The sequence below is a fragment of the Capsicum annuum genome, chromosome 10 (assembly GCF_002878395.1).
Source record: "Capsicum annuum cultivar UCD-10X-F1 chromosome 10, UCD10Xv1.1, whole genome shotgun sequence".
Lineage (NCBI taxonomy): Eukaryota > Viridiplantae > Streptophyta > Magnoliopsida > Solanales > Solanaceae > Capsicum > Capsicum annuum.
In genome coordinates this window covers 200,981,285-201,006,721 of record NC_061120.1, presented here as the reverse complement: position 1 = coordinate 201,006,721, position 25,437 = coordinate 200,981,285, and the positions used below count along the sequence as shown (strand labels likewise).

Here is a 25,437-nt window from a genome sequence, read left to right as displayed (position 1 = left end):
ATGAGAAGGGAAGCAAGATGATGCTAGGTAACCCAGGAAATCAACAGAAATGAACAAAATATTAAGGAGCAACAAAATCTTGCTTTATTGATAACTTAAATAAAAACATATTTCAACAATTACTTCAAACATGCATCTGTTTTGCCAGAATGAATCCAGTTAATTTAACAGAACTCTCTTGGGGAGAGCTGCAAACTTACATATCCAACAGTTTTGTCAACTGCAGCATTTCAGGAAGAGGGATCAAGTGCTTCATCAAGCGCTGGAGCTACTACTATAGGACTTCTTACTGTGTGATGACCGTTTTTTCCACCAAAGTAATTGAACCAGATTGCGCTTGGTCCTCTGCAATTCCTTTGTAACGTATGGTTAGAGTGTATTCCTGCTTTGGATTTTTCTTCTCAAACACCAAGATTTGTGGAGAGATAAAAATGGTCGAGTTTTTTGGTGCTTTCACTTTTGCTTTGTACTTAGCTGCACCAGCTCCAACATTTGTGACTGTCCTCCTGAATGTCTGCTCCATCCAAGTGTAGTCTCCATGTGGGTCAAAGAGAGCAATAAATGATGGGTAATTGATATCATCGGAAGGATTTGAGCACTTGTGCTTAGCGGATGATCTAGCAATTTTTTTGAATTGCTTTTCTGTGAAATTTATGGAGCAGAGAAGATTCACATAGTCTTGTGGATTTGCATCATATATTAGGCCAGGATCAACAGCACGGTTTGGATCAATGAGTCTGGCTCCCATGGCTAATGATGTAACAACCTTGGTTTCTAGGAAATCTGCAGTCTTGATGGGTTTTCCAGTATTATCCAAAGGATTGGTAGTGGTCATTATGGAAGATCGAATAGCTGAAGGACTCCAATCAGATGTACTCCGTTTAGCATTGCAGCGATTCCGAAAATGTGAGGAGCAGCCATGAAAGTGCCTGTAAGAAGACTGTAATTGCTATCCAAAAATGTATTGACACCAATACCTGTAGCTGAAATTTTAGATGGCCAGGATGCTAAAATTAACTCCCCTGATGCAGAGGCGGATCCAAGATTTTAAACTTGTGGGTTCCCAACAACAACAACAACAAACCCATAAGTAGCAAGGTTGTTTTCGATACACTAGTTCCCAAAAAAAATAATAATAATAAAATAAAATTAAAAAAATAAAAAATGATCAATGCACACACTTCAGATTTTGAATTCTAACCTTCAGTACTAGTTATTATTAAAGTTCAAGTACATCCACTTCCTATTATTTAAGCCAAAATATCAGATTTATCCTCTTAACAGTGCTAGGACAGATGATTACCTCTATAGAATATGTTTCCAGATTAAACTAAACATGAATTGGTTCTGCCGCAGAGCAGCAGCCATAGAATCATGTTGTTTGGTTGTGGAGATGATCATAAAACTAGCCTCTTAGACCAGTCCATGGATTTTGAGTTTTCCATATCAAAACACATGTATATCTGCTCCACATGTGGGATGTGTAGCCCTCTAAAAGAGCTTTGTACTGAACATAGTTAACAAAAATAAATCGTACTCGTTAAACACGACATATTTAAAAACATTATCATTATAATTGTACTCGACGACTTGTCATGTTTTAAAAACGATCAATGATCGTTATGTACAGTTTCAAATGCCTCATGTTCTATATAACAAACTAAACAATCATTGAAAAAATCATCACCAATTCTGCTACGCTGGTCATTCTTAATATATTTTATCGAAGAGAAAGCTCTTTCCACCGTTGCAGTTGCCACAGGTAATATCAAACTTAACTTCACAAGCAAATAAACAAGTCTCCAAGTCTTGTGCAAATTTGTTTTCACCAATGTCTCTGAAAGATCCCCAAGTCTTTTCAACTTAGAGAAATCATTATTCTCTTGTCGCACATAGTCAATATAGTTGTCAAGCTCAAAACTAAGATCCTCAAGCATGGAAGCACTAAACTCATCCGAATAATAGATAGCAAGTTTTATAATCCTGTTTTTATCATAATTTACAAAAGAGTTATCTGGGCTCAAACTAGTCATACCAAAAAGTAGATCAGTATTTACTTCATCAAAACGACTGTTAAGCTCACGAAGTTGCAAATCAATTACAGCATTAAAAATTTCAACACACAAATGATGAGAATATGTGATACTTGAAATCTTACGCTTTGAATTTCCAAGAGCATAATTCTTATTCATTTCGCTAATCATAATATGATTTTTGGCACAAAATAAAGAAACATCCTTTACCAGAGAATCCCATTTAGAATCTCTCATAAATTGCAACTGTCTCTTTGTGAAACCAATGAGGTTCATAGCAGTAATGATATCTTGATTTTTTCTTTGCAAAGCCATATTCAAATCATGTGTAATTGCCAACACTTTTAGCATCAAATGCAGCGTATACATAAACTCATAAGATCTTATGTCATCTACTAAACTCTTTTCCAATGATTTCTCTTGGTAATTTGAACCCTCCTTAGCAAGAACTTCTAGTACATGAATAATTGAGGAGAATAATTTAATAAAGTTACGCACCGTTTTATTGCCTTTGAAGTCCAAGTTCTTGATTCAATCCGCTTCCTGTATGAACTTCACCGAGCATCAATAACTCCTCTAATTTTTTTGTTTGATCATCTCTAAGCATCTCCCTGCGCTTAAAAGATCTTCCAACAACATTCTAAATATTAGCAAGAATATCAAAAATTGATCTACCTCATGATGCTTCTTTGCAACAGCTACAAGAGTCAATTGTAACTGATGAGCAAAACAATGTACACTATATGCCGAAGGAGTATCTTTCATTATCAAAGTTTTAAGACCATTGAATTCTCCCTGCATATTACTAACTTCATCATAACCTTGTCCCCGAATATGAGAAGAACTCAAATTATGCTCTAAAAGCAAAGAACATATAGCATCTTTCAGTGACCATGCAGATGTATCTTTAACATGAACAACACTAAGAAATCGCTCAATAAGCTTACCCTCTTTGTTGACATATCGCAGAACAAGGGCCATTTGTTCTTTATGAGAGACATCTTTAGACTCATCAACTAATATTCCAAAGTAATCTCCATTTAAGTCTTCAACAATTGCTTTCAACGTTTCTTTAGCACAACAATTCACAATGTCTTTTTGAACATTTGGACAAATCATGATATCATTTTGTGGAGCATTTTCTAACAGACTTTTTTCACATTTTCCTTCCTATCCGTGTACCACTTTAAGAGATCTAAAAAGTTTCCTCTTCTTGTAGAAGTTTCACTCTCATCATGACCTCGAAAAGGTAATCCTTCTTTCAAAAGATATCTTGCAATATCAATGGAAGCATTCAAACGAACTCGATATTCATTTTTTGTTTTCTCAGATTGCTTGTCTTAAAAAGCTAATAGAGATTGTGCTTGATTATCTAAATCAAGCATCATTTTGAAACACCGATTGTGAACACTATTTACTTCACCCACATGCTTATTAAGTCGTTCTACCCTTTTATTCCAACTTCTGAAGCCATCTATTGTAAAAGAATCACCAACTCTTTTTCCATATCCACCAATCTCATTTTTAAACAAGTAACAACATAAACAAAAAACTGCATCTTTTTCAATACTATATTCTATCCATCCCGAATATGAAGTATCAAACCAATCAGGATTAAAATGACACGATTTTCCACCAAAATTGTTATTGGAAAAATAAAATGCTCACCAGGTCTGCAGGGCCCATTTTGAATGTAATATCTCTTTACTCTATCACGCTGATTAGGAGTATATTTTGAAATTTATTTTCTTTTAGCAGGATTGGATTCAAGAAAACCCAAATTCAATATTTTATCTTTATTTGATGGTTGAGAAGGATTGACATTGTCAGAAATTTCAGTATGTGAAGGAGAACTTACTGAAGAAGAATCTGGAGTGATTTTAGGCTTGAAAAATTTCGTAATCATCTTGAACTAGCTTCACAATTTCAAGTTTTCAACCTATTTAAATTACAAAAAAAAAATTAACAACTAACAAATAATAAGCTACAATGAAAGCAAGGCTGAAATTAGGGGCTTAAGAGAGTAAAAAAAAAACAAAAAATTACCTATTTAAAGAGGCTGAAATTGGCCTTCTAAATTAGGAGCGACTAGCGAGGAGAGGCGTTCAATTCAAGATACCAGAAACTAACTAGCTATTTGTTTTAAATTTTTGATTGTCTTGATTTTTGTTGTTATTGGACTTGGTTGTTGGTAGTCTTTCTTGTTGGGCTTGGGCCTGCCGTCCATTTTGTTAACTTAATAATAAGGGAGGGCCTTGTGCCATTTTAAAAGCAAGGCTTCTGAAAAGAAGAAAAAGTAATTTAATAAAACGCATTTTCGGGAATTCGAACCCGCGTTGGAGCGCTGAATGCACATACTTAGGGGTTGCCTCTTTCCACTGAGCTATCCATCAGTTTTGGTTGTGGGTTCCACACTCTATTTATCTATATTGTTTCGTAATATTTCTCATTTACTTATCTATATTACAGTAGGAGTTGTGGGATCCGCAAACCCACAACTCCTACTGTAGATCCGCCCCTTCCCTGGTGCGATAATATCCGGCTTTGCAACACGTAGGTAACTTAGAGAGGGGCCTCTCGAGGAAAATGCAGAAACAACTGGAGCAGGCTTGACAGCTATACGTGTTTCCTGAAAACTGATGCTGACTTTTGGTTTAGCACTATTGTCTGCATATTTTGTCACCTTTTCCCAATCCTTGCTGCTAATTACAACACCAGGGTTCGGAAAAAATTTGGATGCCAATACGTCCGGATCTCCATAAACATAGAGAGCGCCTCCAACTTTTGCCTCTGAGATAACCCCCATTTGATCAGAGACTGACAAGTCTTCTTGTGCAGTGCTATAACAAATCATGATGCTACGTGCTGCATTAGGGACTTGGGCATAATCGTCAGCTGAATCACAAGTAGATAAGCTTCCATTTTTCACCAAAACAAAATCCTTGATGGTGGTTCTCACTGGAAACAAGCTAAATCCAGTAATCTTTAAGCCATTGCCTAAAGTTAAAGTCCCCGAAAATGATCGGTTGATGCCTCCTGATGCCACAGTAAAGATCCAGGGGACTCCATTTGATATAGTTCCCATTCCAGGACCATTGTTCCCAGCTGAAGCAGTGACTAAGACGCCCTTCATCATGGCACCAAAAGAAGCTATTGCAACAGAATCTTCATACAATGGCATACTACCCCACCCATAAGAAAGTTGTATGTCAACACCATCTGCAACAGCTTGGTCCATAGCAGCAATTAAATTAGAAGTAACTGTCCCTTCTTCAAAGCTAAACTTACAGACAGCTATCCTAGCTCGTGGCGCGATACCTCTTGCTGTTCCAGGAGCATATCCGAAGTATGAAACTCCTTCAACAAAACTACCAGGAGCAATGGAAGCAACATGAGTGCCATGACCTCTCATATCCCTTGCAGAATTCATGGAAAGAATAATAGTAGGATCGCTAGCTAAAAGCCCCTTATTGAAATAATTAGCCCCAATGAGTTTCCTGTTGCACAGTGAAGAATTGAACTCTATTCCTGGCTTGCAAATTCCCTTCCACTTTTTGGGAATTGCAGAAAGTCCATCATCTCTGAAACTGGCAGATTCTGGCCAAACACTAGAGTCAAGTACACCAATGATGACATCTTGACCAAAACCAGAAGCCGGCCATAGCCCGTAAGTAGGATTGAGCTTAAGAAACTCAGGAGTATGTGTGGTGTGAGCTTCAACAGGCCTGTCTTTATAAGCTGACAGAAAGACCGGAGACTTCTTGAGAGCTTCAAATTCATCTTTAGACAAAACAGCACTGAAGCCATGAAGCACATTGTCTTAAGAATAAAGAAGCTTTGGAACTGGATGGTGACCATTTTGTGTAGTGGGAGTTTCAATCTTGATGGTATCAATAATGGAAGAATGCCTGTTGTGGTGACCAGCAAAGATTGTAGGTATAAAAGACTTGTCCAAATGGACAATGTAAGTAGACCTCTCTGCTGAGGTTCCTAAAAACAAAGAAAGACACAAAAGATACCAAGAGAACTTGAGGAGAGACATCTTCATAGTTGTTTGTATCTCTTGTATTTTCTTAGTATGACAGAACCTCCTCATATACACTCTAAGAAACAGTCATGGTGGATTTATTTCAATTGTTCAATGGATGGTCACGTGAAACAACCTCTGGTAGAATTGTCTACATACATTATTATTTTTTATGACTAAACTTTGCATTTGTATCATAGATTTAATATTATGTCCACTGCCATTATGTCCAAACTTGACGAACTTCTTTTGGTTATAAATAATTGTTCAATGTGATATTTAGTTGAAGTCGAGTGACTGGTTTGTTACAAAAAAGGTAGTTCAGTAATTTTGATACAATATAAGTGAAAATAATGCAACTGGTGCGCTTGCTATGCTGTCATTTTCTTTCTGTCTCTTTAGGTAGTGAATAATATGTTTCAGTCAGTACTGGACCTATGGCCACTTTTGTTAGTGAAAGTTGAAATGGACATACAACAAATAGGGTTCGTGTATACCAAATTACATTTTTAAGTGATAGATTGAGGTCATGCTCCATCCATTTCAATCTGTTTGGCCTGCTTTATTCTAATTCGTTTAAAGAATAGTAACTTTCTTAGCAATCTTCTAATTGCAACTTTTCACGTGGTATGTTTAAGATCACAAAATTAATATCGATATTTTGATTCCTTTTGACATATTTTAAATCTAAGATCACAAGAAATGAAGTCTTTTACTTTTTTAAACTTCATGTCAAGTTAGAATAAGCTAAATAAATTGAAACGGAGGGAGTAATCTATGTACCATAGAGCCTATATATATATATATATATTGCTATATTTATCAGGAACTTTTTTACAATAAACAACATAAACTTGATATAGATAAGTTGTGGTAAAGAATCCTTACGAACATTAGTGAAGAGTTCACCTTTTTTCTTTCAAAAACGTTATTTAAAAAGGTACTTTGGGATAATGTTATTGCAGATTACATATCAAGACAAAGTTACACACACTGATATAGTAGAAGAAGATATTCTAGACAAGATATTCAACAGCAATTTTTCCATTAAAATATACCTGTTTTTTAATAAATAAGCAAATTTTTTTGTTGTGGACAAGAAATTTTTTTTGCTTCAATGTATCAAGGCTTGCCTTCATCTGAGCAAGTGCTCGTTTATTTATATGAAAATGCGTACACTGTTTTTCTTTACATCTGTCAGCTACTTTATAAAAATAAGAAAAACGTTTCTGCAAAGAGTCCTAAAGCTAATGTCAAATCTAATAATGGCACTACTTGCCAAAAATCTAATAATGGCACTACTTGCTATAAAAGACTAAGAAAAGTCAAAAATCTTAGTTACGTGATATTTACGTAAAACTTTTCTAGCTATCTTCCATATTTCTTTTTCTCCTTGAATTTTGTCTTCTTTCTTTATTCGTAGTTATCTTCTTTTTATTGCTCTGTATCTCCATTATTGCTTCATATCTTGCATCTTCTAGCTGTCGCTTTTATCTTCTTCTATTCCAGTTGAACTTCTGAGACAATATTATCTTCTCCATTACATTTTGAACATTGATGGTCTGGATATTTATGTCCAATTAACTTGCAATATCTGGTTAATAATTCTTCCGAAATAAATTTTTCTCTAATGGCTCTGGTGATAGTTTTTTCTCTGGATTAAGTAAAGTCAAGATTCATTTCCTAACGTCTTCCATATCTTTTTCTCGTAATTCCTTTGAATTTGAGTATACTATTACATTACCTCTTGAATAATAACTCCATATGAGATTTCTATTGCGATAAGTGTTTGCTAACTCTTGAAGAATTGTGGATAGTCCGATAATTCTCTTATTTGTATAAAAATTTGGTATCTCAATTCTAGGTATTTTTGGTTGTGGAATAATATCTTCTAATATAATCATATCTCGGGTCATTCCTATTTTTACAACTTGTATAGGTGATTTAACTTCATCATACAATATCTCTGCTGGTGTCGTGTAAAATTTTATAAAAAATAGGTTACCTTTGGTTATTCTTTTAAAAATGTTAAATGAATCATATATTTCTGGTATATTGGATATTTCATTTCCGTCTTGGGTATATATGGTACTAAGTAGTCCATATTCGTAACAGGTTTTAACTAGACTTGGTTTGGTTTTAGATAAAGCAATTAGCTTATTGTATCCGGTTAGCTTCTGGGTTATATAATTCGTATGTGGCTCTTGGATGTTTATAGCTCTGGGGTTGGTGTTTAAGAAGGTTTGTATTTTGTAAATATTTTCTATGTATGTTCGGGCTGTATAGTTGTAGGCCTTTTTGTCTTGGTTTAAACTTTCTCGGTATGAGGTAATTTGTGGGGGTATAAACATAAGATCTTTTGGTGTATTTGGAATAAATGGTTTATCAAATAGCCTGTTTAGGTTCATATTTGTGTTTTTCCTAACTCCTTTGCTTGTACCTGCAGAAGTAGATTGATAAACGTTATGGATTTTATGGAGTGTCCCAACGTCTCCTTCTAACTCTGGAAATTTAATGTCTTTCGATCGACATAGCTCTGCACACTGCTGAGTTAGCTGATTTGTAGCTATAGACTTCAGTTTAACTTTATTAGTCTTTAGCTTTTCTATTTCATTACCCATACTGTCCACTTTCATTGAAAGTGTAGTTAGGGTGTTAAATATCTTTTCTAGAGTATTTTCTTTTATTATATCAGTCTGTGTAGTTTTGTCTTGATATGTAATCTGCAATAACATTTTTGTTAGTACTAATTACTTCAATTATAAATGTGAAATTTAATATATTCAAGACTAGTCTCCGAATTTCTTTTGTTGTAACTGAATTTTGTATTTTCTTTGTTAGCCACCAACGTACCTGTGTATTATCTGTTCGTACAATAAACTTGTTATATACAATATATGGCTCAAATGCTAATAAACATTTATATAATGAACATAATTCTTTTCTATTTATTTTGCATTTTATTTCTGTTTCATTAAACGTACCTGAGTAATATTTACGATGGTGTTCTAATTTTTCTTCTTCATATCAATATTTAAGTACTCCTCCATAACTACATTCACTAGCATCTGCTTCTACTATATATATAAATTTTCTATTTTCATCTGGAAATTGTAATTTTGGTAATTAAAGTATTTTTATTTTCTGAACTTGTTTTTTATCTTCTTCGTTATAATTATATTCTACATCTTTTTTTAATTTTTTCTGTAAGGGCTTTAGATTTTCTACTAATTTTGGTATAAATTCTCTTACTTGGTTTACTAATCCTAAAAATGATTGTAATTTCTTTTTTGTATCTAATTCTTCTTTTGAATTTATTATTTTTTGTACTATATGTTGTTGCATTTTTACTCCACTTTTATCTATTTGTATTTCTAAAAATTTTATTTGATTTCTCATAATTTCAGCTTTCTTTTCACTTAAACTTATTCCCGATTTTTCTATTATATCCGTAAATTGTTCTGATAATTTTAAATGTTCTTCTTTGGTATTTGTATATAATAGTATATCATCTATATATACTATACAATTAGGCAATTGTTTAAAATAACTACCATAAAATGTTGATATCTATCGTGCATTTTTATATCCAAATGGTAGTACATTTCCTTCATAAAATCCTTGTGGTACCGTAAATGCGGTTAATTCCTTAGATTCTTCTTCTAACTTTAAATGGTAAAATTATGATTTACAATCAAATTTAATAAAGTAATTATATCCTTGTATTTGTCTTATTTTTAATATCTTATTTGGTATTGGGTAGTTATATGTCATGGTTTTTGCATTTAAATTTCTATAATCAATAACCATTCTACTTTTTTCTCTTTTTTGTTCACTATGTTTATTTACTATAACTGCAGGGCTATTATGTTTACTATTACTTTTTTGTATGTATTGTTTTTCTAATAATTCTTCTATGTGCATTTTAAATTCTTTTAAATTGTCAAAATTATATGTTAGTGGTTTTTGAGTTATTATGCTATTTTTATCTATTAATTCAATTTTTATAGTGGTTTTATGTTTTTCCCATCCTTTTAATGGATCTTCACTATATAATTATTCTAATTTTTTCTTAATTATTTCTATTTTACTTATTGAAAATATAGTCATTTTCTTTTTATTTATTGAAAATACGACCAATTCTATTGTATCTTCAGTATTTATTATATTTTCTACTTTTTGTGTAATTTTTTCACTTCCTTCTATCCAATCAGTTTTCTTTCTTATTTTATTAGTAACTCTTTTTGCTCTTATTTTCTGTTTACATGGTGTTGTAAACCACCAATCCGTTCTAGTTATTATATGTGGGTATAATTTATCTAAAACCGGTATTCCTAAAAGTATATCTTTTAATGTTAGCTTATAATTATAGATTTTCTTTTATCGTTAATATTTTATCTCATACTTGTGTTTTTACATTCTTAGCTTTTTAGGTAATTAAGCTTCCTTCATTATTAAATCCTTTAACTATTATTGGTGTCTTTAATTTATCCCATTTACATTTTGGTAAATAATTATATCTACATAAATTAGCTTCTGCTCCTGTATCTATCATAGGCGTATAATACCTATTGTAATACCCTCTACTACCATCTTCATTAATACATATATTTTCATATCACGTTAAAGCTCTTCTTAAGAATAATTTCTCTCTATTATATGTTATAGATAATTGTGTATGCTCTATATTATATGGTTTTACTTATTCTAGCCATTTTATTCCTAATATTATGTCTGCTTTTTGCATTTCTTCCTTTATTTCAAATTCTATTTTTATTTTTCTAACTCCTACTGTTATTTCGTTTTCTACTATATTTTTAGTGTTTATTAAGCTTCTTGATAGATCTGGGCATATATTTTGTCAGATTTTATTTCCTCATTTTTTATTTGATATCCTGCTATATAATTTTCTTCTTGTCCGGTATTTAAGAGTATTAAACATTCTTTTTCATTTATTGTTCCTGTTATGTAATATTGGTTTAAATTAGTTGTTGAACTTGTTTCATAACTTGTTCTTTTTTATGAACTTGATGATTCTGTTTTTTCATAAGCTATTTTTTTTGTTGTGCTTATTCTATTATTTATTATTTCTAAATTTTCTTCTATATCTATGTCTCTATAACTATAATCATTATTATCAATTGTTTTTACAAATTTTTCGAAAGGACTTTCTATTTGTATTTTGTAAATTTTATTTTATTTTTCCCGTTATTTTGTGTTTTGTTATTAATACATATAGATTTTTACATCTTGCTGTAAATATTTTACTTCCAGGGGTTAGTTTTATTCCTGATATTTTTCAATATAAATCTAATGATTTATCTATATTTTTATTTGTTATTGCTACTGAATAATTTGCACTTATTATAAATTTAAATTTTTGGTATATTAAATTTCCTTTTATGGCAGTTATTATACTGTTTTCTATAGGTTTTATAATTCTATCATCTGCTAGCTATAATTCTATTGGTGTTTCTATTCCTTCTCTGAAACATGCTTTTATTAATATCTCTGTACCTCCTAGGTATACGTATTTTATTGGGTCTCTAATTTTTATATCGTTTATTTCTTTATTAATTAACCTTTTTGTTACTAGTTGTATACTAGCTTTACCTTTTGCATATCTACAGTCTATTACATGTTCTTTTTGGCTTACTATGTAGTATTCTTCTTTTCTTTTACTAATAATGTTTTTTATTGTTGGTATTTTAAATATTTTTTCTACACTTAAATCTAATTCTTTTCCTTTTATTTCATCAAATATGTGACTATCAAATATTATTTTTTGATCTGTTCCTTCTTCACTTAAATATTCTTCCTTTTTTATTATTTTTATATCTTCTTCAGTCATTTAATTCATCTAATTCACTATCTATTTCATTATCTGTTTCATTCTCTAAAATTTCATATATACTGTCTTCACTTTCCAATTCGTTATCTATATAATCTATCTGCATATATTCTGTATTTTCTATTTTTATTTCTGATATTTGTTTATTTTTGGGGTTTTTAGGTAATTTACAATCCTCTAGCTAAATGCCCTAATTTTCCGTAATTATAACAAGTACATTCTTTTATAGATTTCTTTTTCCTATATGGTCTTTTATGTCTATAATTTTTTACATAATATCTTTTTCTTGGTTTCTTATATTTATATTTTGATTTTTTGTATTTCTTATATTTCTTATGTCTTTTTCTTTTCTTATAATATCTTTCTTCGCATCCAAATTGAGGTGCTATTTTATCTTTGCAACATGCTAGATTTCTTATTAATGTTTTTTCCATTTTTATTTCTTCTCTATATTTATCACATAGGTTTCTATACCATTGTTGTAAAAATTTTATTCTTGCTCCTAAAGTATCTACTATTTTTGCTTTATCCCAACTTTTTATTATTTTTGAACTAAATGGTTCAGATAATTTATTAAAATATAATTTTCTTATTTCTTTACTTTCTTCTGTATTATATTCCTTTATAATAATATTCATTAAATGCGCAAGTATACTCATCTATGTAACACATATTACATATTGCTAATTTTAACATTAAATTTCTATTTGTATCTTTCTCTTCATTTTGTTCTTCTTTTGTTGTTGTCATGCTGCTAAATTCTTCTTCTATAGCTATTTCATATTTTTTTAATAATTCTATAGGTGTTAATTTAGTTGTAGTTGTTGATGATGTTCCTTCTGTAGGTTTATTAGTTCTTAATACCTTCTTGTTATTTTCAGTTAAATTTGAAAATCATAATTTCACTGTTCCTATTAGTGTTCTTCTATATATTCTGGTGCATCTGTTACGTTTATATTATTATCTAATAATTGTTTTGTCATATATCCCATCCATAATTGTATTATTTTTTCTGTATCTATTACACAATCTAAGTCTAAAAATTTATAATTTTTATTAACTGTTTGTTTTGGTGTCCATTTGTCATATTCATCTTTTAGATTATATCTTTTAAATTTATTCTTATAATATGTAGGTTTTCTTATTTCTGATGTTCTAGGTATTATATTTTCATCTTCTTTTTTATCAAGAGTATTTATTTCTGTGTTTTTATTTTCTAAGTTTTCTTCATTAATTACTTCTTGTTTTTCATTGATTTCTAAAATTTTTGTATTTGTTAAAATTTCTGTATATGTTTCACTATCTTCTGAATCATAATTATTTGTTTCTTCAACATCTATTGTATTTATTTCTAATTCCCTGGTTTCTATTTCTTTATTGTTTATTTCTAATTTTTCTTTAAATTGATTTATCTCATTTAATAATTTTTGTTCTTTATCTTTTTCTTCTTTTTTCTTTCTGTCTTTTTTAATACAAATCTTTTAGCATTTGTAGTTCTCTTTTTAATTCAACAATCCTACTATTTTTAGTTTCTTTTATTTTTCGTATTTCTTCTGTAGTTTGTTGTTTTATTTTTTCTATTTTCTTTTTTCTTTCTATTTCTTCATTTTCTTTTTCTATTCTTACCATAGCTGTCAATTTATCTTCTAATTTTAATTATTCTTTTTCTAACATTAAATGTAAATGTTCACCTATTTTCTTATACCTTCTTCCTAGATTAGAAAATACTATTTTTATTTTTAATCCTTCATGATTTTCATATATTTTTTCATCTATTATAAATTCTTCTTTGTTCATTTTTTATTTAATTGTTAATAGATCATGTTGGTATGTATATTCTAGACTATCTATTGTAGATTCTAAATTTGACATTTCTTCTTTTTGTGCATTTATTGAGTTTTTACCAACTCCGACAATTATGTTATATAGTAGTCTTTCTATCCTTATTTTTAATTCTTTACGTTTTTTAGATATTATTTGTTTTAATTCTTTATATTTTGGTAATTTTTGTACTTCATTCATCTATATAATATAAATCCAAATATATACTACTTCCGTAACTTTAAACAACATAGGCTGTGATAAAATAGCTTTTCCCACTCACAACACTAAAATATTTTCAAGAAAATTACAAATAGTGCAATTATCCAATATATATATATATATATATATATATATATATATATCCCCACACTGACCAAGTATCATGTGTTTTTTCATTTAAATGTCTTACAGAATTCCAAGAAAGTCTTTCGATTAATCAATTCACCATGAAAACATTATCTCTTCTTTTTTTCCTTTTTAAAGATTCCATAAATCTTTTCATCAATCATCTCTTTTTTGTCCTTCAAATGTGATACATGAGAAACACATTTTTTGTGTATGGCATGAAAAAATTGTTTTATAACCCTTAGTAAACAATGAGCATCGAGGATTTGTAGCAAGTGGCTCTTTTATTGTTTTATTATTAAGTACTTGTATCAAAAAGCAGTTCCTTCTTCTCCCATTGCTAAACACCTAAATCATCCATTGCTAAAGACTTTGTGTTCAAATTTGCTGGCAGATACTCCAAACTATGATTTTTACACCACTTATTACGATAGTGGAAATTTATTAACATAAATAATTAATGTTAGAAAAAACATTTCCAAGCTCTTTTTGTTGTGTGTATCAATATTTTGAAAATAAAATTGAGTTATGTTGAAAAAGAAATAATTTTAATCATTCAAGGTTAAAATATAAATACATCTTAATCATTTAGGTATGTATTCAAATTCAGACGTCTTAGTCTATATCTATATCTATATCTATATTAAAAGTGTGAAGGATCTTAGAAATGTTGTTTGAACTTTTTTTCCTTCACTAAAAGTCTCCGCAAAAAATAAAATTGTCTTTTTACTATTTTTCTTCAATTGTTACTTTATTAAATCAAGGACTCCTAAAAAATATGGGAAAAACTTGATAAAACAAATATATGAAACGAAATTAAAAATTTTAAAATATATGGGAAGAACTAAGAATTCTAAATATATGTAAAAAACAAATCATTACCTATATATAGAGTTTTGAACTCATGCCTAAAACAGCACACCCATGCAAGTAATTCTCCTTTTGTGGTTTTATTCTTTTTTATAAAAAGAAAATTATATGCATATTGTTGATATATCTTTTCACATATATATATATTTCTTCAAAGTATTCATTTGTACCAATACTCCTGTTACATGTGATTACATTATGATTTGATTTTTCTAAAAATTACTTAAATGTACAATCTAATTTTCTATTATTACATAAAATTTTAAATCTTCAAACTATTACAAAAATGTTATTTTTATAGTTTCTCTCTCTTTAACTTCATATACATAACACAGCCTCCTAAATCTTATGCTTATTGCCCCAAAAAAGTGCCTACAATCTAGGATCATTAATGAAGCGATTTTTCAAGTTTAAATGTGTGCGGATCAATTTTTTCAACATCAACTTACTGACAAACTCCATTACTATTCTTCTTCAATTTCGTTTTAGAAGTTAGTAAAATTTTAATTTTTTTTTAACTTTACTAAATCATAAATAAATGAAAATTGATCGTTGCATGTGTTTAATTCCATAGATCTGGCTTAGTAATGAAGGATTCTCCATCGTTTGGTTAAGGTTTAACATAAATGAAAGTTAAAGAACAAATAAATCATGTGTTTGGGTTTGTTCCGGGTAGCTTTGACAATGAGGAATCAAATTTCAGAGAGAATGGAACCAAACATCAAAATGGTCCTGCAAAGATGAAGAAGTTGATGAAAGTTTCTCGTGGTAGCTCTAAAAAGCCAATTTCTGAATCTTCATGAAAGAAAAAGGAAAAAAGGAAAGATGCTTCACGACCCCGACTATCTAAGGTAAAATAGTTTCTCGTTGAATCTGCATTTTTGGTCATTTCTCATAGCACATTCATTGATATAATGTATCAATTGTTGTTATTTCAACCCGATACATTCATTAATTATATATATATGTGAAAACGACATCGTTGATTTGTTAGTTTAAAACCTCATATACATAACTATGGGATGTATATGATAGATTTACCTCTTTTTTTTTTAATACATTTAATTGTTATGTATATTGGTGGAGAATTCATTGTCAATTATTGATAAATTTATATATTATGTATATATGAGTCATCATATACATAACGATGACATGTATTACCGTTCATATAAATTAGAACACTCCATATATATAACTATGTGATGTATATGATGAATTTACCTATATTTCTGATACATATGATTGTTATATATATTGATGATAGGTTCAATGTTGTCATAATGTAATTTTACTACTGATACATAATGTATATGAATATCCATTTATATAACAAGGATATGTATCAAAGTTCATACAAATGCAATTAACACATTCCTTAATACATATATTTGATATGCATAAGAAATGAAAGACTGAGGGATATTTCAAGTCTGATACATAGCAGAAATTATGCGTACTGATGATTATCAATCATTTTTTGAAAATAAATCTTTTTTGTATGCTTCATAAATGTTTAGTATATTTGAATATGCTCTCATCACCGATCTTAAATCTTTACATTTATTTTCAGATTGAATCAATATTGATATGCATGGTAATAACTTTACAGGGTAAGTGGTAGTTTGTAAGTGTCGCATGAATATATTGTAGTGTATTTATCACCGAATATGTGATGTATTTGAGCGAAGGACTATTAATTACTTCAGTAGGTTTTGATACTGTCACTTCTCAAAATAACCCCTAAGCGTGACTGGCTCCCGATAACATCACTTGTCGGGAGAACCAATTTTTTATACATTTACAATATCTGCAAATACTGAGCTAAAGGCATGTGCAACTTCAAGTGCGTGAAAATATTATTAAACGCAAAGTAATCATCCACCCGGTTACCGTAATACGATTTATGAAAAAAAAACAATACTTAAATAATAACTCTCTACCCTCAAATCCCACACCAGGACCATGGAGCATCTAAATAGAGTTACACGAGTTCAACTTTTGGGCATGCAAACCCAACATAAGAATTATAAGCTAAAAGTAACTAAAGATGAATCACAACCTTCACGAACAATGTGAAGGCTCACCTCAGCGACAGAATCCACACGTAAAGACAGTCAGCCACAAGCTTCTCTCCGCAACCGTATCTTCAGGTATACAAGTAAGGAGTGAGCTATATAAATATAACCCAGTAAGATCCTAGAACCGCTACTTTAATACCCCTGGAACAAGTGTTAGAAAATAAAAAATATACAATTAATATATACATAATATCTCTCATAAAGTAATGTCAATAAGATCCAAAGGAAGTTAAAAAAATGTCACTCTATATCTCAACTCAATCCACACTCACGACTTGTCATAAATGGCAGTGAAGGTGATCAGCCTAGCACCCCGACAAGTTCACAGCAGCATATATAATTCCCCAAAAGTTACTACAGCAGCATTTACAAGCCCCTAACATATTACAACAACATAAGTAATGCCCCTAACATATTACGGCAGCATAAGTAATGCCCCTAACATATTACGACAACTATGTATGCCCCTAGAGACTATAACAACAGTGACAAGAAATATATTCAACACCCCTACATCACCTCACATATTATCACTAAACAACTCTCACCAAAATTTACCACCAATTCTACCAAGCCTCACGCTTGTTCCAACACATAGACTAGGCAAAAATATATATATATATGTTTTTATAAAGCAATTTGAAAAACAAGCATCAAAACTTAAAGTCTCACTTACCCCGCTAATGATAATTTCCCCAACTTTGCAATGTATAGAACATCAACCAAACAACAACCAATGCGATCTATCTAAACAAATTTTAAATAATAATATCAATTATGCTTTTTTCGGGGTTAAGTCTTAATCTCCCTAACTTTTAAACTTAGAGTTGAACCTTAATATCTCACTGATATATTGAATCAACGATAATAATATCCGAATACAATTTTCCAAACATGATACCAACGATAAGGAAAAGAAAATTTCCAAAATAATGCTTCAGTTTTTATTTACCGGCAGTTGCTCCCAAAATTGAATATTGTTGTTGTTATTCTCTTTTCTTTTCATGCTAATGAAACCAACACTGCAATCTTATTATTTCTAAGTCATTACCAAGTCAACTTACTGACTCAATCAAACAAGAAGAAGCATTATTGGCTCTATCTTATAGTATTCAACACAAACAGACAACAATATATTACAGCAAAAACATCTCAATTTAGCCCATGCTTTATAACCATATGTACAATATAATAACAGAGAACTATGATATAACCTGCTTCTTATTTATTATTTATTTCCTCCTCTAAGCAAGCAATATCAACCAATATCTAACCTTAATCTAGTAGCAAAAAACTAACCACCAAGAAGAAAATCAAATATACATTAGTGTCGTTTTGCTATCACTATTTTCAGAATTCTATGTCAAAGAACTATAAAAAAATTTCATACCTTATCGGTGAAATATGCCTGCTAACGTAGCTTAGATATTCTTTGCTGATTGATTTTTTTCCTGTTTTGTACGCTGCTTTGTTTGCTATTATCTTCCCAGAATAATTGTTCTATTTAAGCTGATTTTTAATGTGAAACTGAAAGCTTTTGGCTTACCCCTTTTTAATTCCTTAATTACTATTATTAATTGGTTGTAATTACCGATTAACTCTTCATTAAAAGAAAATAATAAGTAGGCTATTACAATCTCCCCCACTTAAAATAACATTCATTCTCGAACGGGTCTAGAATCATACCTGAAACGTCAAATAAGTGAGAATATCTAACTCGCATCTCCTCCTCGGACTCCCAAGAAGCTTCCTTGGTTGGATGATTACGCCATAATACATTGACTGAAGCTATCTTTTTTTACCTCAATAGTCGCACTTTCCTATCAAGAATAGCTATCGAGTTTTTCTCATAAGTCAGATTCTCATCAATCTCTACATCCTCTAGCTGGATCATATGGTTATCATCATGAACATACCTTTTAAGCATAGACACATGAAACACAAGATGAACTGCAAACAATCTTAGAGGTAAATCAAGCCTATATGACACCAATTTAATTTGGTCCAAAATCTCATAAGGACCAATGTATCTATGACTTAGCTTACCTTTCTAACCAAATCTTATAACTCCTTTCATGGGAGAAACTTTCAGAAATACTTTTTCCCCTTTTCAAACTCCAAATCACGGACCCTCTTATATGCATAGGACTTTTGCCTACTTTGTGATGTCTTAAGTCAGTCTCGTATCACTACAACCTTCTCCAATACTTGCTGAACTAAATCTAGACCTAATAATTGTGCTTCACCGAGCTCAAACAGCCAACTGGTGAATGATACTTGAGACCATATAGAGCCTCATGCGGTGCCATTTGAATGCTCGACTAGTAGCTATTATTATAAACAAACTCTGGTAAAGGTAACTGGTCATCCCAATGGCCACTAAAGTCAATAGAGCAGGCTCTAAGCATGTCTTCTAAGATCTGAATAACTCATTCAGAAAGTCTGTCGGTCTGCGGACGAAAAGCTGTACTCAACTCAACTTGCGGACCCAATGATTTTTGAAAAGATCTCCAAAACTCAGCAGTGAACTATGCACCTCGATCAGATATGATTGAGATAGACACACCATGAAGCCGAACTATCTCCTGAAGGTATATTTTTGCTAACTGCTTCGTGCTATAAGTAACCCAAACTGGTATGAAATGAGCAGATTTTGTAAGTCTGTCCACTATCACCCAAACTGTTTCATGCTTCCTGAAAGTATTTGGCAACTCAAAAATGAAATCCATAGTAATCTTTTCCCACTTTCACTCTGAAATAATCAATTTTTGCATCATTCTGCCAGGTTTTTGATGTTCATATTTGACCTGCTAACAATTTAAGCAACTAGTAACATGTTTCAAAATATCAACCTTCATACCTTTCCACCAGTACAACCCACGCATCTTGATATATTTTCGAGCACCAGGGCGGATAAAATATTGCGAGCTATGAGCCTCATCAAGAATTAGCTGCCTTACATCACCCATAATGGGAATACATAATGTTCTATGACAATGTAACACACCTTCTCTATTAATAGTAAAATACTTAACACCGCCATTCTGTACTCTATCTCGAATCCCAACAAGGTAGGGATCATCATATTGGCAAGTCTTAACTTGCCTAACTAAGGACGACTAAACCACCATAATCACAAGTAATTTGCCAGGCACCATGTGATCAATTTGAACTTTATGATTTGCTAAAGACTGGATATCCATAACCAGAGGTCATCTTTCGGTAGCAAATAGGGCTAAGCTGCCCATAGACTTCCTACTAAAAGCATCTGCTACGACATTAGCCTTCCCAGAATGGTACAAGATAGTAAGATCATAATCTTTAAGTAACTCTAACCACTGTCGTTGTCCCATATTAGATATCTTTGCTTGAATAAGTACTGCAGACTATTGTGATTAGTATATATTTCACATGGCTCACCATAAATATAATAAAGCCAGATCTTGAATGCAAATATGACTGCGGCTAATTCCAAGTCGTGAGTTGGATAATTTTTTTCATGGACCTTTAGCTGTCGAGAAGCATACGCCACTATTTTACCTTTTGCATTAAAACACAACCCAATCCAATTCGAGATGCATCACAATAAATAGTGAAACCACCCTTTACCGTAGGTAAAGTCAAAATCAGAGTCGAAATCAATGCCACTTTTAATTTCTGAAAACTTTTTTCACATTTATCCTACCATTGAAAAATGACACCCTTTTAAGTTAAGCGCGTAAATGGAGCAGCTACCTTCGAGAAACCTTCTACAAAACTCCTATAATAATTAGCTAGCCCCAAAAATCTACGTATCTCCGTAACAGTACTAGGTTGAGGCCAATCTCTAACTGCTTCAATCTTCTTTAGATCAATATGAATCCTATCTGTTGTCACCATATGCCCTAAAAATGAAACTGTGCCCGACCAAAACTCACACTTTGAGAACTTGGCATATAGCTTGTGTTTTCAGTGTCTGCAACACAACTCTCAAGTGTTGTTCATATTTCACCTTACTCCGAGAGTAAACCAAAATGTCATCAATGAATACAATAACAAATTGGTCTAAATACAGCTTGAATACCCTGTTCATGAGGTCCATAAACGTTGCAGATGCATTAGTCAGTCCAAAAGACATCACTATAAATTCAAAATGTCCATACCTGGTCCAAAAACCGTCTTAGTGATATCTTCATCCTTGACTCTCAGATGATGATAACCCGATCTCGAGTCAATTTTAGAAAAGTGAGTAGCACCCTGTAACTGATCAAATAGATCATCAATTCGAGGTAAGGGATACTTATTTTTGATTGTCACCTTATTTAACTGCTTATAGTCAATGCACATTCTCATCATGCCATATTTTTTTTTCACAAATAATGAATTCCTAGGTGACACACTAGGACTAATGAATTCCTTATCAAGCACACACAATCTATTCCTTCTCTGAAATTAATATTTGGCAAACAGGTATTTAGCAGAACAAGGAACATTCATAACACAAATGACTAAATAGTTTAGAGTTACTGAACTTCTAAACAACCCTTTTCATTGATATCTATTAGTCTAGTGGATGTAAGTTAACCTTTTCCACCGATATTTCAGCTCCATTCAAGAAATTAAAAGAATCAACATCTTAATCAAAAGTAACAGCAGAAGAATGATACAAGTAAAAGGTTTATTTTATGAACAAAGTCCTATTTCTAAATGAACCAAAAGAAAAGTATGAGCGACCCCCCTCCCCAAATAAAAAAAATCTGCTTGATTGACAGCAAATCATTGTAATATGCCCCATTTGCAAATCAATAACAATATGGTAGGGTCATTTCAATGTGCCACTTGTTACGAATCCTCAAGGCTCCTTGTTTGCTAAGTACTATTTTTTTACCACCATATACAAAATGTGTTTCTCATTTATCATATTTGAAGGACAAAAGAGAGGCGATGAGAAGATTTATGGAATCTTTTACACAAAGAAGAGATAGGTTTGTCAAGGTGAATTGACTAACTGAAAGACTTTTTGTTATTTTCTTGAAAATATCTTAGTGTTATGAGAGTGGAAAGAGATATTTTTGAGAAACGGTCCCAACGCACTTCTTCTTTAAAGAACTGTTTTGAAAGGAAAAAAGCTTTTCACTGATGTCCACAGAACTATTTTTTCACAACTTGTCAACCTTTTTTTTCAATTTTATGTTTGTTTAGCGTCAAAATTCTAACAATATAATATATCTCTTATATAGGCTCTATCATTTAATAACTAGGGAATTAACTGATGCTTGGTGCGATTATTAAAATCTTGTTAATTTAAATTAGAAAAAGGAAACTTATGTTCTCTTCACAAATAAGTTTTAAAGAAATAAAATGTCTTTTTAATAATATTTTGAGGCTTTCACTTATAAAAAATATTATCAACTTCCTTTTATTTTGAGAAAAAACTACAAAAAAAAAATAAAAATACTCCGTCTCATTTGAGTTCACTTTTACATAATTTTTGAAATTCACTATTTGGTTTATATATATAATGGTTTTTTAATTTCTCATTGTGGGAGTACTGGATATGTTGTTTTATTTCTCATATTATTTGTATATTGACTTTTTCTCTATATATAATATTTTGTATGTAGTTATCAAACATGTAAATTTCATTACTGAAAACTTGAAGTTTATATATTTGAATTTACATTGAATACATAATTATGTCACATAAAATAGAATGAAATGAATGACGTAATATTTTTATGTACCTGCTATTAACTTTCTCAGTATTTTTATTAGTTACATTCTTAGATATTCATTAACACAAAATACTTGTTAAATTTACTAAAATATTCTTTTAAAAAAGATCACCATTCTTATCTTTTGACTTGCTATTTCCTTAGTCATATATTTTCAGTATTATTCCTTGTGAGACATAATTTAACAGGATAGAAACATTACTACTCTTTATTCTTAAGCAGAAAATTTTCATATTCAATAAAGGTAAAATTATTTTAAAATTTTTTTTTTTAAAAGGACTCATATTTTTAATTTTTATTTTATTTTCTCGTTCGATCTCCAATGGATGTCGCTCTCAACAAAATTTCTTCATAGTAATCGTAATGTTTCGAACCTGTGATCTCAGGTTAACAGTAGAGAAACTCATATAAATATTCTAGTACCATGTCCTTATCACTAAGTAAATAATGGTTATAGATATTTTAGTTTATGATAAATATATCACTTTATGGACATTAACAATTTACAGTTAATTAAAGGTTGAGTTAATCATAACATAATTTATAGATTTACCATGCTTCAAAGTTTTAAACCATGTGAATCTCTTTTGATTTGTAAAAATAATAAATCAAAAATCTGCGATTAAAATTAATACCTAAATTGATTGTCAGAAATTTAAATGTTAAATACAAAAACACTATAAAAGGACTGAAATCAATTACGTACCTCATCATTATATTATGCGTAACTAACACAAAGTCCTTCAACATAATAGTTTTTAATATTGAGAAACTCCGTTATTTGTCCAAATTTATTGAGAAAATTATCTCAATTTCACCTCTTACAATATGTGATGAGTTATACCACGTATGAGAGAGTAAAAGGAGTGCATTTGCGAGTATATAAAATAGAGTACATACGTTACATAGAAGATGAGAAGTAAATCATCTATTGTCCAGTTATTTAGTACCCCATTATAGTTACTTAAGAACATTTATAATCTACTATGAAAGAAATTGTCAAGCCCCAAAACTAGCCCTAGACGTGACTGACATCCGCTAACACCACCTGTCGAGAGAATCAATCTTTCTTGCACTTTACCAATTAATAAGCACTAAGATAAGGTATGTGCAACTCCAACGTATAAATAAATAACGAATAATAATTCAAAAAAAAACTCATAATTAAATTATAAATTCAACAATCACTCTTGAACTAATTCTCTATCTCAAATCCTACACTAAGATCATGGAGCATCTAAAATAGAGTTTCATGAGTTTAACTTTCGAGCATGCAAACTGAATGAAAGAAAATATAATCTAAATAGCTAAAGCTGAAACGAAAGCCCCCCACGAACAATGTGAAGGCTCACCTTAGCAATAGAATCCTTAAGAAGAAATCGTCACCCACTAATTTCACCTTGCGCGGTAGTATCTGCAGACATGTAAGTAAAGAGTGAGCTATATAAAAATATAACTCAGTAAGATCTTCGACCCGCTACTTTAATACCCCTGGAATAAGTGTTAGAAAATACAACGCACCACTATTACATAAATTATATGCACAATATATATCTTCTAATATAATGCTTAATAAGGTTCAACAAATCTTTCAAAAGTCACTATATATCTCTTAACTCCATCCACTCTCACGGCTTATCATAAACGGCAGCGAAAGTGATCAGTTTAGCACCCCGACAAGGTCATGGAAGCATACACAATGTCCTCAAAGTACACTATGGAAGCATATACAAGGCCCCTAACATATTACGGAAGCATACACAATGCCCCTAATATGTTACGGCAGCTACGCATGCCCCTAGTAAATATATCACGACAGCAAGTACAAGGCCCCTAACATATTACGGCGGCATAGGTATTCCCCTAACATATTAGGAAGCACATTTATGCTAGTAAATATGTCCAATATCCCAACGTCCTCACAACTCACCATTAAATGATTTTCTATATACTTAACAAAATATATATCTGCGGTTGATCAAAGACCACCGATTCTATCAAGCAAACTCTTATCCCAATACATGGATTAGGCAAAAAAATATGTTTCTTAAGAAGCAGGTTTGAAAAGGAAGTATCAAAATTTAAAGTCTCACTTACCTCAAATTCACAATCCAAGCACCCCTCTCAATATATCACAACTATGCTACCGTAAATCCAAATCACCTCAAACTACACAAAAATAAATTTAAAATAATCAAAACCTTTTAAGTGGTTAACGTCTAAATTTTTAGAAGAAGTCACCAGTCAAAATCAAGTTCTCAGTCCAATTGCTTGTTTGTGTAATCATTCAAAACATAGCATCTTCAGTAATTAAAATTTTCAATCAACCGAAGCTTTATATTTTGTTTTTCCAACAAAAATAAATATAGCTACTTTATGAAATAGTGGTTTCGATAACATGATGGTCCTTTAATATTACCCTTCAATTTTCATATAGTTTCAACTTCAATTCATCCCCATGAAAATTCAATCATTATCAAATCATCTTCTTCCAATCACTAGCTTATTATGAGAGAAGAAATAGAAATTTTTTTAACTGCTTTGAAGGTAAGGATCTGCGACTACAATATCAAGGCACTGATATATACATACCTAAAGATTATAATCAATCAAATTATAGGTGTTTTTGAACTCCATAAAACCTCTATGATGCTTGTTCTCTTCCAACAATTAAGGAATTAGAAAAAAAACT

General features: G+C 31.0%; 1 pseudogene; it reads right to left on the bottom strand.

Moving 5' to 3' along the window:
• Positions 1–61: 61 nt before the first annotated feature.
• On the bottom strand, positions 62–6,277 carry LOC107855634 (annotated as a pseudogene).
• Positions 6,278–25,437: the final 19,160 nt, after the last annotated feature.